The sequence below is a fragment of the Misgurnus anguillicaudatus genome, chromosome 3 (assembly GCF_027580225.2).
Source record: "Misgurnus anguillicaudatus chromosome 3, ASM2758022v2, whole genome shotgun sequence".
In the NCBI taxonomy this organism is placed as follows: domain Eukaryota; kingdom Metazoa; phylum Chordata; class Actinopteri; order Cypriniformes; family Cobitidae; genus Misgurnus; species Misgurnus anguillicaudatus.
Window position 1 is genome coordinate 11798689 of NC_073339.2, and position 14542 is coordinate 11813230.

A 14542-nucleotide genomic window follows, 5' to 3' on the forward strand; every position below is an offset into this window, starting at 1 on the left:
CGTGCTATAAATAAAAGTTTTCGCCTATTCAGGGAACTACACTAGCCTTTTCCACTGGTGGCACTTGCGCTACCAACTTTTTCAGTTACTGGCGCAAAATATGATTTGGTCGCACATATTTTTTTCAAGTAATATTTAGGCGCTCTGGTTAATAATGAACAATAATGAAACTGTATTGCATACAGATATGCTTTTTATTTTACTTGCCATCTTTTAAACCACATGCCGCCATGTTTTCTTAAACGTTGAAGTCAGTGTTTCCCATAGATCTGAAATTTACTTGTGGTGGTAGCCGGTCATTACCCACTGACAAATAATGGTCTACTATACATATGACGAAGAACTAATAATGTGTGACACAACACAATACTTTGATTTATTGAAAATTAATATTAATTTCACATTATATTTAATTAATCTAAACACTCCAAACTTTCTTTGCCATTCACAAAGCTGACACTGTTTGTCAAACCACCACGAAAACACTTACTGTTTTTGCACTGATATATGAAGCAATTAGACCCCTTTTATCAAACTCAATATAATACAATACTATGTATAGTATATTAATAGACAGTGCAGGTCTATAGATTATAAATGTGACTGATGTTATGACTGATGTTATAATGGTAATAATTTCTATTTAATAGGCACTTTTACTGCTTCTGCTCTATCTTTCTATTTCTCTCTTGCCGATTTAAAAAGCTTAATCCACTTATTATTTCAATAATATTATTCCACTTATTTTTTTTTCAAATCTACTTGCTGTCCCGGTGACAAATTTTACATTGCTTTGCTTGACATTAGCACTGCTTTTTTGCTACAATCTGTGCAAACTTAATATGGATATGGTTTTAGAAAATATATGGTTTATTAATAATAAGATTATTAAAAACATGTGAGAAAGAAAACGCAGCGCGTGGTCGTAACAAGAACCATCGCCATAGAAACCGAAGGCACGCTAAACTGCACTCGAGCTTTAGCGCGGTAGCGCTCATGGCCGTTTTCCGATCGACTCGGGTTATAAACTCAATATTAATCAGACTTGGGACCCAAAGTAATTAAACTAGGACCTAACCGGACCCGACAGACCATTTAAAATATAAACCCAGAACCATACGGGTCCCGCGTCCTCAGTGAAGAAAGACCTCTGCTCAAGTTCAGAAACATGGAAGACACCGCGCTTGCGTCGCGTCGCACCCAATTCATTGAGAAACAGCTGAGCACGCAAACGCACACTGATAGGGAGAGACACGACGTGCTTTCACGCGAAATGAAGCCAACGTGTTGATGGCTCAGAGCACGTTATAAAACGTATTCTTAAAATCCACATTTATGTTTTAATAAATGCTCATAGTAAATCATAGCATATTGTCTAAAACATTACACTGTAAAAAGATTGACTGTAAATTCACAGTAAATTACTGGCAACCAGTTGCATTACTTTCACAGGAAGTTACAGTATGTAACTTCACAGTAAATTACTGTCATGCAGGTACTGTACTTTCACAGTATGTTACTGTGTCATTTTTACAGTAAATACTTGTGAAATGACAGCTGTATACCGTGATCTTACAGTAGTTAGTCCTCCATATTACTGTGATTTAGCAGTATGTTACTGTAATATTACGTTATTTTACTGTGAAATTACAAGTAATGTATTTTAGATTACTGTGATATAGCAGCATTATCCCATAGAATAAATGTATTTAGTCATTAAGTTACAGTTCATGGACTGCTATTAAGCAGTAGTCTGCTGTAGAATTACAGTGTTCACTGTAATGTTACTGGCTATATCAATATATTAAAATTAAAAAGATGTTAAATTCAAATAAACACAAAAACAATCGATTTCATACTTTTATTTTGTACATAACATATTATTACATATTATTATTACATATTATTCATTGACTATCTCAGATAGTATAAATAACATCAGAATAATAACTACACAGAATAATATTTCCTTTCGTGCATTGGAACACTGCTTACACTCTACAGCAGGGGTGGTCATTCCAGGTCCCTGAAGGCCACCGCCCTGCAAAGCCCAGCTCCAACCCCAATCAAACACACCTGAAAATCTCAATCAAAGGCTTCAGTATGACTTGGAAATGACATTGAGGTGTGTCTGAATAGGGTTGGAGCCAAACCCTGCAGGACAGCGGCCCCCAAAGACCAGGAATGCCCACCCCGCTCTACACTGTAAAAAACAGAACTTACATTTTTCAATTTAATCAACTTGAATCTATAATTCATTTAACCTTCTTGACTAATGAAGAGTTGCCATCAACTATAAAATTAAAGTAGTTAGCTTAAGTTATTTCAACTTCATTTTTTATAATTAATAGCAACTCCTCACCAGTCAAGAAAGTTGAAATAAATTGTAATTTAGAGTTAATTAAACTTAAAAAATAAGTGCAACAAATATTTTATTTTTACAATGTAGACTGACATTCACTAATTTCTTCATGTATCTTTATGTAACAGACACAATATAGAACAGGGGTCTCCAACCTTTTTGTGAGCAAGGACTACCACAATGGATAAAACATTCTGGAGGGCTACCTTTTGATATAGTCTACTCAAAACTTTTTTTGTTTTACTTGATGATTTTATTTCATTGTACTTTTTGATACGTTTTTGTATTGTTTAAAATGTTAACACATGTAAACCAAGCCACGTCAATATAAAAAATATGTAATCAACAAATATTACAATTGAGACTATTAATAGAATGTGATTTGGTGGGCACCTCACAGACTCTGTGCGGGCTACCTGCTGCCCATGGGCACCACGTTGGAGACTCCTGATATAGAACATTGTAAGAGTACAAAGTGTACAATCTAGCTAAACAAAGAACTAGTATTTGTGACACACTAGACTGACATCCATTCAAGTCATAAGTTTTCTAATCAGTGTACAGACTTGCAGCTTGTTGTTTCTGTCCTTTCTGCCTGTCTGTCTCCGAATTAATGCCCAAGAAGCACCTATAAACAAAAAGGAAGAGAGAAAAGCTGTTAGTTTTTTTCAAGTGGGATGCAGTACAGAGCAAACTAAAGTTAGCTCAGTTTGGACAAGGTGGTCCAACAAAGCTGGTCAAAGACTTTTGCACAGTAGTGTGTATGTATGTATGTATGTATATATACAGTATATTACAGCTGTTAACGGTGACAGTATTTTACCACCGCGATGGTAATGCACCAATTTACTGCGGTGCGGTGGTTATAGAATGTTTGTATGTTTGTCCACACGCGCATTGATAAATATAGGCTTATATATAATATAGGCTTTTAATATAAAAATGTAAATAAGGATCAGATATACGTTTCTTAACAAACATATGTGTTAATAGCCAATTTCTTTTTCAATCGGTGGGTGGTCTTCACAACGTCAAGTAATAGGGGATTATCATGCTTCCGTGTTTTTTGGGCGGGACTTGTCAACTTTGTGCATGTCCACTTCTGGTGCAGTTAGGTTAGGTATATAACATCCTGTTAGGCAGTGGTAAAATGTAAGGCCGCTGACACACTGGCGCGCTACAGCTGCAGTAGGTGACATAGAGGGATGTCGCTGACAGACCAGGCATAAATATAATGCCTACTGATAAAGGACACCGTTAACAGGTGCAATATTTGAAAATCGATATATATATATATATAAATTTAAATTACACTTATATCTGAATTTATGTCAATCTATAGACTTTCAAACATCAAAATGTCATTAATTATTATGTATTTGTGTACAAAATTAAATTTAAACATATTTTCCTATTCTATTTTGCCTGGAAACGCTTCCAACAGGCTTGCGTGTCACATGAAAAAAGGCGTCGGTTCTATTTCTAGCATGCACTCGTTTTCCGCACAGCTCGAGCCGCGCCTGAGACGCACATCTCAAGCAGGCACTCTGCAAGCTCTAACCTGTTAACATGGGAGCCGAATTAAAAACGGACACGCCACGCAGCTGAGACGCTTATGCCACGCTTCCAGTGTGTCACCGGCCTAAGTTAATGAAGTATTTTATTTTAAGTAAATTTTCCATGTATTTGTACTTTACTTAAAGGAATAGTCTACTCATTTTCAATACTAAAACATGTTGTTACCCCAACTAAGAACAGTTGACACATCCCTCTATCATCTTAGTGCGTGCACGTAAGCGCTGGAGCGCGCTGCTTAACTTCGATGGCGTTTGGCTTGGCCCCATTCGTTCAATGGTACCACTCAGAGATAAAGTTAGAAGTGACCAAACACATCAGCGTTTTTCCTGTTTGAGACGAGTAGTTGTGCGAAAAGGTTTGGTGGTACAAAATAAAACGTAGCGCTTTTCTAAGCGGATTTAAAAGAGGAACTATATTGTATGGCGTAATTGCACTTTTGGGAGTACTTCGACTCGGCGCAGTAACACTCTCCCTCTCCCATTATGAGGTTGTTTACACTTGGCATTAACATGTGTTTTCGTTGATCGGATCACAAGTGGACGACGTTAATGCCAGGTGTAAATGGTGTTCAAAAGTTTTGAGCTCGTCCACTTTCGACCACTTTCAACCACATCCAGAGGTGGTCGAAACCACTTTCGATCGGATCGCTTTGGAGTTGCGGAACGCACATGTGGTTGAATGCGTTCGAACAGCCACACGCGACCGCCTTCTCTCTGCCCATTTATCTAATCTGAGGTATTAAACACAAGTTTTACGTCTTTTTTGACTTCTGGCGTGAACATTCGGTGAACAGCGCTATTTTTAGCCTTTTACTGATAAAACTAAGCGGCTGATCTCCGTAGTTTCGTTTTGAAAGCATGTGAAAGTTGCGCGATCCTATTTCATCAATTGCGCTGAAAATTCAAAGAAAGCTCTTACATACTCATGTACAAAACACTGTGCAGCATGTTTACTTGCTAAATAAGCACTGCACTCCGACATAATACTAGTTTGCGTCCATTTAAACTCATAATTACTCCCGCTCGGGTTTGAATGACAGCAGAGAGATCGCCCACCGTCTGACAGACCACCCCCTCATAGTATTCAGCACAGAAGCGGTCGAAAGTGGACAAAAGAGACGGATTTAAATACCAGGTGTAAACGTAATGTGTCTCTCTCGTCCACTTGTGATCCGATCGATGAAAACACATCTTAATACCAAGTGTAAACAGCCCCTATGAGAGGGAGAAGGGGAGCAGATTTTTCAGGCGAGTTGAAGTACTCCCAAAAGTGCTGTTGCGCCATACAATGTAGTTCCTCTTTTAGGTCCGCTTGGAGAGGCGCTACGTTTTGTTTTGTGCCACCAAGCTTTTTCGTGTGGCTACTTGTCTTGAATGGGAGGACCGTTGATGTGTTTGGTCACTTCTAGCTTTGTCTCTGAGTGGTACCATTGAATGAATGGGGCTAAGCTAAATGCTATCGAAGTGTAGCAGCGCGCTCCAGCGCTTATGTGCACGCACTAAGATGATAGAGGGATGTATCAACAATTCTTAGTTAAGGTAATAACATATTTTAATATTGAAAATGAGTAGACTATTCCTTTAAGTATAATCTATAGAACATACTTTTGACTTTTACTTTGTTACATTTTGCAACAAATTATCTGTACTTTTACTTTACTACATTTCTACAACACCATCGTTTCTTTACGTACCTATTCCTGTTATAATGTTATGCGATCTGACGAGCGTAGGCTACGCGTCAGTTTTCATATGTACTTTTGCGTGCCAAAGAAGTAGCAGCTTGCTCAGTTAACCCACAAATGAAGAAGAAACAGCAGCTTGTTGTGTATGTTTTGAGAAGACTAGCAGTGATGGAAATAAAAAGCCAGTGACTTTTTTTGCAGTTTGAGTTAAATCACTCCTCAAATTGACCCTTCTTTGTTCTCACCATCGCAAACGGATATAGAATGTTTCAGCAGTAACAACATAAACAAGCGGCTGTCGTGGTCCGCACGTAACTTCCGGTAAACTCCGCTAAGAACAAATAACAACAAAGTTCTTTAAACTTAGTTTATTTATATAACAAGCAAAAAAACAACAACACATAGATTACATAGGAAACCAAAACATTTGTCATTTTCGACGAGGCATTTGTTCAAGAGATCAGTTTAGCAACTAGTCAGACCATTAAAAAAAACGAAACCGGAAGTAAAGGTCGGATCCAGACGCGTATTTTGTGCGTCCGATGAAACCGTCTATACCTATGACGCAGGATTTTTTTTAGCTGACGGGAAGGATTCTAGTGGACCAATCACAGCGCTTGTGGACCTTGTAGATCTGACGCGTCACGCGCTGTTAAAATTTTGGCAATTTTATAATTAAAATTTCTATGCAAAGCTACGCACAGGCTACGGATTACCTACGGCCTAGCTACGGTGTAGTCCCTTTAAGGGATAGTTCATCTTAAAATGAATTTTTAATGTTTGTCAGCTTACCCCCAGGCCATCTAAGATTTAGGTGACTTTGTTTTTTCAGTAGAACACAAATGTAGATTTGTAACTACAACCTTTTTAATCTGTCAGTCGTATAATGCAAGTGGATGGTAAAACAATCTGAGAGAGAAAAAATGCACAGAGATCCAAATTAAACCCTGCGGCTCATGACGACACTTCAATGTCCTAAGACACGAAACAATATGTTTGTGGGAGAAACCGAACAGTATTTATATCATTTTTTATAGGGCTGCACGATAAATCGCATGTGATTGTCACGCGCCTCTGTTCAGTGAAGCCGGTTCCTTGATTAGTAGTAAGTCACTATTAGCTGCTTTTAGATGGAGTGACATTAACTACATAGAGCCGTAGTTCACTGAAAAGTTGACAATATTACATTCATAATCGCATGCGGTATATCGTGCAGCCCTAAATTTTTTACCTCTAATACAACACTATACCCAAAGCAATATGCACATACATATCACCGTCTGATTCTTGTAATGTTTAATGGTGGGATGCGAAACAACTTCATAGGTGCATACCGCCACCTACTGTATTGGGTGCACGGCATGAGGGCCCATATACACTATACGGGGCTCCCGATACAGTAGGTGGGGGTATGCACCTATGAAGTTGTTTCGCAACCCGCCATTAAACATTACAGGAATCAGACAGTGATGTGTACGCACGTATTGCTTTGGGTATAGTGTTGTATTAGAGGTAAAAAATTATATAAATAGTGTTCGGTTTCTCGCACAAACCAATCATTTCGTGTCTTAGGACATCAATGTGTCTGCATGAGCCGCAGAGTTTAATTTGGATTTGTCTGTGTATGTTTTTTTTTCTCTCAGATTTTGTTACCATCCACTCGCATTATACAACTTACAGACTGAAACGATTGGAGTTAAAAATCTACATTTGTGTTATACTGAAGAAACAAAGTCACCTACATCTTGGATGGCCTGGGGGTATGCTTATAAACAAAAATTTTATTTTAAGATGAACTATCCATTTAAGCCCATGTTATAGCCATGCTGTAGGTTATCCGTAGCCTGAGCATAGCTTTGGGTAGCCTGACGTGCCCTCGCCAAATTATTAAATGAATAGTCTACTCATTTTCAATACTAAAATATGTCACCACCCCAACCAAGAACCGTTGACACATCCCTCCACCATCCGCGCGCACGCACGCAAGCGCCGGAGCGCGCTGCGACGCCCCGACAGCACCCAGCCCAGCCCCATTCACTCAATGGTACCATTTAGAGATAGAGTTTGAAGTGACCAAACACATCAACGTTTTTCCTATTTAAGACGAGTAGTTATACGAGCAAGTTTGGTGGTACAAAATAAAACGTATCGCTTTTCTAAGCGGATTTAAAAGAGGAACTATATTGTATGGCGTAATAGCACTTTTGGGAGTACTTCGACTCCCCTGAAAAGTCCGCTCCCCTTCTCCCTCTCATAATGGGAGAGGGAGGGTGTTACTGAGGCGAGTCGAAGTACTCCCAAAAGTGCTATTACGCCATAAAATGTAGCTCCTCTTTTAAATCCGCTTAGAAAAGCGCTACGTTTTATTTTGTACCACCAAACTTGCTCGTATAACTACTCGTCTTAAATATGAAAAACGTTGATGTGTTTGGTCACTTCTAACTTTATCTCTAAATGGTACCATTGAATGAATGGAGCTAAGCTAAATGCTATCGAAGCGTCGCAGCGCGCTCCAGCGCTTACGTGCACGCACACAGATGATAGAGGGATGTATCAACAATTCTTAGTTAAGGTAATAACATATTTTAATATTGAAAATGAGTAGACTATTCCTTTAACAGCGCGTCAGTTCTACACGGACAGCAAGCACTGTGACTGGTCAACTAGAACCTTTCCTGTCTGGTAAAAAAAACTGTGTCATAGGTATTTCTGTTAGCGCCAGTGAGAACAAAGATGGGCCAAGTTGAGGAGTGTTTATTTACTTCCATCATTGCTGGTCTTCTCAAAACATACACAAGTTGCTGTTCTTCTTCGTTTGTGGGTTAACTGGGCAAGCTGCTTCTTCTTTGGCGGTTGAGCTTCTACTGTGGTTACACGCGTGGATACTGACTACCAGCGGTCTGCATGTGTATTTGCATGTTGACGCAGGCGACTACGCAGAAGTGCATACGAAAACCGACATGTTACCTACACCAATGCGGCTAAGCTGTAGGACCTACACACAACTATAATGAACCCTTTACGCACAACTATTACACTCTTATATTTTACGTCTAGCTGGTGCAACCGGACCCAGAAGATTAGAAAGGCAATATACAAGTACAGTGCATTTACCCAAAAATAATAGACTTAATGCTAATTTAAGGGTAAAATATATATTTACATTAAAGGAACACGCTCACATTTTGGGAATTTAGCTTATTTACTGTATCCCCCAGGTGAAAAAGAAGTACACTTCCATAGTGTACTTAAAGTGCTCTATTTTCGTGCACTAATTTTGTACCTAATATACTAAAAAAATTTCTCTAGTACTTAAGATAATCTTAAGAACATCTTATTGCGCTTTTCCATTGCATAGTACCCCACGGTTTAGTTTAGTTTGGGTCGGGTCAGCTCACCTCACTTTGGCGTGGTTAGCTTTTCCATCGAGTTTAGTATCACTTCGCAGTGGGAGGGATAATAGGCGTGTCGTTATATTTGCGCTGCCTCCTGCTGTGACATCATACAAGTAAGAGCGTTGTTGTACATTCCCATACATTATTTATTTCTCAGTCCGCCACAAAATTAAAATTGGCCACCACAAATAGATGTTTGCACATCGCGTTTATCACTACCTCTGTCTCATATGCCAGTTTCTGTTCAAACACCAGTGGCGTCAGCCGACGGTGCTCCGCTGAGCCTCATATAGTTGCATTTAAGCATCTATGCGAACGTGCGCATCGCGAATGGTCCGCCACAAACTGCAAGAATGGAAAAAACTGTTATGGTGTCCCTGATTCTGTGGATGTTTTTATGGCTAAAAGGGAGTTTGGAAACTTAGCAGAGCACAGAAGACAACATGTTTGCTCGAGACAGCGCAAGCTAGCACACTGAGGTAAAGCTAATCTTTACATATAGTGATGACGCTGTAGTGACGATTCTGTCAGACCAATCAGTGATCTACAGTGTTTTCACGTCACGTTTGGTATCAGCTCGGGTCGCTTGGAACCCCAACCGAGGTGGTACGAAAAAAAGTATCGGGTACCATTTTGTGCACCTAATGGAAAAGCTCCCAAAAGTAAGCTGACCCGACCCAAACTAAACCAAACCGTGGGGTACTATGCAATGGAAAAGCGCCATAAGTGTACTTCACTGTGCTATTTTGAGACACCATAAATATGAACTAAAATGTATTTTAAAAATGTATTTAGGTACCACTTGTAGTAAACTTCAACAGATCTTTGTATGAAAGTTGGGTTCAAATTTAATACAGGTGTTAAATAAATTCATTTTTAATACAGAGATAGTATGTTAAAAGTGCATTTTAGTTTAAATTCATGGTGTCTCAAAATAGCACAGTGAAGTACACTTAGATACTCTTAAGAACATCTTAAAAAGTACTAAAAACGAACTTTTAGTAGGTACAAAATTAGTGTGCGAAAATAGAGCACTTTAAGCATATTATGAAAGTGTACTACTTTTTCACCTGGGCCAGAGTTAGATAAGTCCATACATATCTTTCCCATCTCCGTGCGTGCTGTAACTATGCCTGACGCAGCCCCCGCTAGCTTAGCACAAAGACTGGAAGTAAATGGCTCCAGCTAGCAAACTGTTCCCAATAAGTGACAAAATAACGAGAACATTTTCCTATTTATATGTTGTGATTTGTATAGTAACACTGTGTACAAATAACAAGGTCATATGAGACACAGCCGCCTTTTAACAGTATACATACAGGGAACTATATTCTCAGGTGAAGCACTGCTACTTGGGCGGAGTGATTTGCTCGCAGCACCTGAGAAGCCCCCTGGTGAGGAGCAGAGAGTTTGGTCAGAGTCGTGCAAATCACTCCGCCCAAGTAGCAGTGCTTCGCCTTCTGAGAATATAGTTCCCAGTATGTATACTGTTAAAAGATCGCTGTGTCTCATATGACCTTGTTAATTGTACACGGTGTGCTTATACAAATAAATAGGAAATTGTTCACGTTAACTTACTTTGTCAATTATAGGGAGCAGTTTGCTAGCTGGGGCCATTCACTTCCAGTCTTTGTGCTAAGCTAAGCTAGCGGGGGCTGCGTTAAACAGAGTTACAGCACGCACGGAGAAGAGAAAGGTATGTATGGACTTCTCTAACTCTGGGGGATAAGGTGAATAAGCTAAATTCCCAAAATGTGTGCATGTTCCTTTAACATTAAGCACAATGGTATCATTGGGCTCGTTGAAGTTTGCCATCAGAAAGAGAAGAATGAATGCAGCCTAGACAAAACATCTTTACCCCGTTGATGATAGTTGACTCCTTGGACGAACTTCAGAATGTTATTGTAGTTGTTATCCAGGGCTTCTCGAAACTTCCCTCTTCTGAGTGATGTCCCCATCCTTGTGAAGTGTGGAAAAAATACCTGGAAACAATGAAGAAGGCTTCACTTTTCATGTTGTATACGTTAATGCAGGTTCACACACATGAAAGTTACTAAGCACTACTAAACAATATATACAGATTAGTTAAAATGTGAAACTATAGGGCAGGACAACTAGGGTGTCAACCTTAAAATGAACTGTGTGTGTAGGTAGAAATCTCACCACCATGTAGTCAGTTCTGCTCATAAATAAAAACACCATCACAAGATAATGATTAAAACGTATGAATTACCTACAGCTGGAAATCACATTAACGTTCGTGTAAGTTACTTGCAAAAACACAGATGACTCTGAAAAGTTGAAATGTTTTTAAATCAATGCGGTGCGGACGCGCCGGAAAAAACGAGCAGATAGCAATGAGTCGGCGGACCACCGGCGGTGCTCTGGCGGCAGTAAGCGTCATAAAGGGCGTAATCGCAAACAGGTCTGACGGCGAACCGCCGCGGCAGCCGCTTTTGCATAAATTAAGCAGTCGGTCCACCGGCTGCATGCTGGCGGCATCTCGCAACAAATGAGAGTGACGTATTCGGCGGCAAAAGTTTCATCCCCGCCAGCGGAACGCACCTATAGCCGACAGCTTGAGGCTGGCGGCATAAAGAAGCCATGCGGATATTTTTTGCTATCATGCGTCGCTTCGCCTATATTTGAAATAACGAACTTGAGCGCGCAAAAGACGCGATATGAATCACCCCTTAAAATGTCTTAAAACATTGACATACGCACTTAGTTTATTTTTAAGGTAACGCGGCAGATAACCGCTGCTCCGTATCTCTCTCACACACCTCTATGTTAACGTTAAGTTATATTTTTAAATGAATTTACGTCTGCCCTAATCCACGACACCATGATCTGGTTTCACTGAAACCGGGCATATAAATTAAGTTAATTTTTGTATCTGATAATAACGGCCATAATGTTCGTATAAGCCACAGTTTACCTCATAACTTTACTCCCCAGTGGATACCGCAGAAAGATGCTGTGTAGGAAGAAAAAGAGAGAAAGCTGTTAGCTTAGCACTAAGAAAAGCTCAAGTTAACAAATAATGTTTTATTTTTAATAAAGCTCCTAAAAGGTCTCACAGTAACACTACCAACATCTTCATTGCTTTATTTTTAAATTCAGCGGTTCAACCCACGCGAAACCTACAAATAACGACATTTGGATAATACTCCATGCACTATGACATATATTTTGAAAATAAATCAATCATTTATTTGACAAAATTTGACATTTTAACACTTACCACAGAATCCGTTGGATGAGACCGCAGAGATGAGAGAACCAAAACAGATAGCGCGCGTCGGAACTTACAGCCGTCCCCTGTGATTTCGCCGATGGCATTATTTTCACAATAAAAGTCTGAATACTGTACTATATTGTGAAATGTCACAGCTAAAGCCTGTGACATGCTAATAATGTAATTTACTGTGAAATATCACAGTTACATCTTGTGAAATCCCGGAAATTTTTTACAGTGTAGGTAGCACATTTGCGACCCATTAAAAATTAGGGTCGCAATGGCAGTTCAAAAGGTCGCATATGCGACCATTTTGGTCGCAGTGTAGCTCCCTGCTATTTCAACAAACCACCATCATTGCGATCAGTGTTTGCATTTCATCAGCTCATTTGCATTTTAAAGGACACCCAAAAGCGGCATATTTTGCTTAAACCTTCAAAATTGGAATTTGAACATGCTATAATAAATTATCTGTGGGGTGTTTTAAGCTAAAACATCACATACGCACTTTGGGGACACCAAAGAGTTATTTTACATCTTAAAAAAATCTCATAATCTGACCCCTTTAAGATTTTTTTTGCACCCCCAGATTCCAGATGATTCAAATAATTTTATCTTGGCCAGATTTTGTACTATTCTTACAAACCATACATCAATTGAAAGCTTATTTATTCAGATATCCCAGATTCCAGATGATTCAAATAATTTTATCTTGGCCAAATATTGTACTATTCTTACAAACCATACATCAATTGAAAGCTTATTTATTCAGATATTTCAACAAATTTACCCTTATGACTGGTTGTACATTTTAAACATCAAAAGTGAAAAGATATTCTTTTTCCATGGTGCACTAAAACACGTATTTGAGCTTCCTATCATTCATTTTGACATTGACATGTCAATATATATACATATTAGTGCTGGGTGTAGATTAATCTAGATTAATCTTATACAAAATAAAAGTATTTTTTGCATAACATATGAGATTCTTCTGTGTGTAAATATTATGTATATTTTAACACGCACGCACACACAAATATACACATTTAAGAAATGTTTTATTTATGTATCTTTTTTATTTATATATAATATGGAATATATAAAAATATAAATAAATATATATACACATGTAAATGTTTTTAAATACATAAATATATATAAACATGTAAATGTTTTTAAATACATACATGAATGTGTGTGTATATATATTAATAGTTACACACAGCAGAAACTCATATGTTATGCAAAAAATACTTTTATTTTGTATAAGATTAATCTAGATTAATCTACACCCAGCACTAATATATATATATATATATATGCATGCCAATGTCAAAATGAATGATAGGAAGCTCAAATACGTGTTTTAGTGCACCATGGAAGAAGAATATCTTTTCACTTTTGATGTTTAAAATGTACACCCTATTCATAATCTAATGATGAGATTAGTAGCATCAAAGTTTTATTTCATATTGATTTTAGTCGTTCATTTCTGACTCTTGTGAGTAAGTCAGTCTTTACGAGAAAACAGGAAGCTCATGGCCAATTTTATGCTTGAACTCAAGGAAATGTCATCAAAACATTTCTTTGAGCGTTTTAATGAGGGGTTACGGCTACAGTATTTTTTATAAGCAGAAACGAAATAGTGGAGTGGAGGTTAAGCATTCTTAACTTGAATAAGGGACCGTTTCTGAGGCCCAAACTATTTAATATTGGCATGGTGGATATTGGATAATGCATGTTCTTAATTCTGATTTAGTTGGTAGGACAATACCAGTTCAAAACTGCAGCTGTAAGTTGTAGTATAAATTTATCAAAGAAAACTGATAGTTCACAAACAATTTGCATGAGAAAAATAACATTGACCTAGTATCACTGTGCTCAGTTGGTAGAGCATTGTGTTAACAATGCACAGGTCATGGTTAGATCCCAAGGAAAGACTGAATGATTGTATAGATTGAATGCATTGTACGGTAAGTTGCTTTGGATAAACGTGTCTGCCAGATGCATAAATGTAAATTACAGATAGTCATATTTGATTGTCATTGTGTGTGTGAGAGTCAGCCTCAGGGAAGAGTCCTTTTTCTGGTTGTGAATATGATGTCATGGAATGTTGAGGTCATCCTGTGGTTGCCATGTCATCATAGGAACGTAAATTTGGGGTATCAAGTCAAGCATCAATCAAATTCTTATAAGTCAATTAACTTTGACTAAACCTCTTTATTCCTACTTCTTTCATGTCCATGTATTTTAGATTAAATCAAGTCTTCACAGCTTAGGTT

General features: G+C 38.3%; 1 long non-coding RNA gene across 3 annotated transcripts; it reads right to left on the minus strand.

The window, feature by feature from the left end:
* Nucleotides 1-1847: 1847 nt before the first annotated feature.
* On the minus strand, nucleotides 1848-12497 carry LOC129438031 (uncharacterized). Of its 3 annotated transcripts, XR_012365634.1 has the most exons (4): nucleotides 12264-12497; nucleotides 11958-11996; nucleotides 10878-11001; nucleotides 1848-2990 (listed from the first exon to the last, which is right to left on the minus strand). It is a non-coding gene; the product is annotated as an uncharacterized lncRNA (long non-coding RNA). The 3 variants fall into 3 exon arrangements; XR_012365633.1 differs by having other exon boundaries at nucleotides 10878-11996; nucleotides 12264-12312; XR_012365632.1 differs by lacking the exon at nucleotides 12264-12497 and having other exon boundaries at nucleotides 10878-12108.
* Nucleotides 12498-14542: the final 2045 nt, after the last annotated feature.